We start from the raw sequence: 1,784 nt of genomic DNA, 5'->3' as shown, positions 1-1,784 counted from the left end.
AGATAGATAGATAGATAGATAGATAGATAGATAGATAGATAGATAGATAGATAGATAGATAGATAGATAGATAGATAGATAGATAGATAGAGTTTGAAATTAAACATAAAAATTACTATTTTAACTGTATTAAATGGTGCAGTTTGAAGGCGTTTCGTAATTTTTAGAGTGTGTCTATAAAGCTGAAACGTGGGTACACACTCAATGTAAACAAAGTAGTGAAGCTGTCAAAAAGGAAGCGAATCACCTGAGACTCTGTGTCGACAGATGAGAAATACTGAAGTATTGCACCCTATCTTGTTTTGAGAAAAAAAWTGCACACACCCAATTTGTATTCAGTTGCATGTTATTATAAAAAAGTCACACGTGATTTTTTTTCCCCATGGTTTGTCTGAAAACACATGGAAATAACGAGGAGCATTTTCTCGAAATAACGAGTTAATTTCCAGATGGTTTTCCTCATGTTGTGCATCYTTCAGTAACCATGGAGACTACCTGGTCCCCTCAGGTGGTCATCGATGAGGTTGACTTTTTAATTAATCATTTTATTTATTTACCTTTATTTAACCAGGTAAATCCCACTGTGATCGCAGATCTTTTTTTATATGGGCAGCCTGGGCCTGAAGGCAACCTAGTGTACATAATTTTGGGGGACATAAGTCGTTATCACGAGAAAAGCATGGAAAAAAATATATGCGGAAAACATCCACTCTCGGCTTCCGTAGTGCACATTATATCCTATAATGCATTTTAATATTTAAATAACTAAGCAAAACAGTTGTATAACAGCGCCTCTACTGGTGTGGAGTGCAAGATGAACTGTTCACCAGTTAAAGAATCCATCCATCCATTTATGCACATTGTATACTTGTTGTTTTGGATAAAAGATAAAATAGTGATGCACCGGAGCAGTCTAACTATTGTACATTTTGGGATTTTTGGAATTAATGATTTTACATTGTAGAGGTCAGTTACTATGCAAACTATCATAATCCTGGCATTGACGATTAGACCTGCTGTTAACAAATATGGTGCATTCAAACAAGCATAGCATCTAGGAAAAGATGTTTAGGTGGGAAAATAAAAGCTGCTAAATGCGAAAGAAAAAAGAAAGATAGAATATGACAACTGCTAAGAATAAATGACAGGGAAAAGACAGTGCAATGCACTCAATCAGAGCTGCAGACCTTGCAGTCAAATCAACCAAGAGAGAAACACTAGCAGCCTCTAAATGTTTGGGATAATTCAACCTTAGCTATATTTATCATAAAGAATGGTATTAGTCTTAAAAGTAGACAAGGTGTTTACCTAATGGACAGAAACTGGAAAGCTCTGTTTCCCACTCAACATTTAGAAACCCAAATGCAGCTGTTTTTAGCTGTGCTCATGGAATATTGAATAATGTGCATAATCATTTTTTTTTGAACAAGTAAATATAAATGAAATGAATCAAGATGGGMTTTTTTTAAATCAACTGCCCAACCACCAGGTGGTGCATGTAACAGAAGTTTGCTGCAAAAATTACATCATGACATTTGACATTTGTCCTGACAGCCACCAAAAAATGTACTCAGACAATAATCCTGAAACCAGTTTAAATTCCAGTTTAACATTATTTACTCAATATTGCACATAATGATGTAGGTAACTGATTCATATAAGTTACTTATTACTGTTTTTAATCTTCAGTTATATTTCTGCACAAATCATATATTATGTATGATATCATGTAGATTGTGTGTGTGTGTGTGTGTGTGTGTGTGTGTGTGTGTGTGTGTGTGTGT

Source organism: Austrofundulus limnaeus, unplaced genomic scaffold (genome assembly GCF_001266775.1).
Source record: "Austrofundulus limnaeus strain Quisiro unplaced genomic scaffold, Austrofundulus_limnaeus-1.0 Scaffold5, whole genome shotgun sequence".
Lineage (NCBI taxonomy): Eukaryota > Metazoa > Chordata > Actinopteri > Cyprinodontiformes > Rivulidae > Austrofundulus > Austrofundulus limnaeus.
This window is presented reverse-complemented; position numbering follows the sequence as displayed.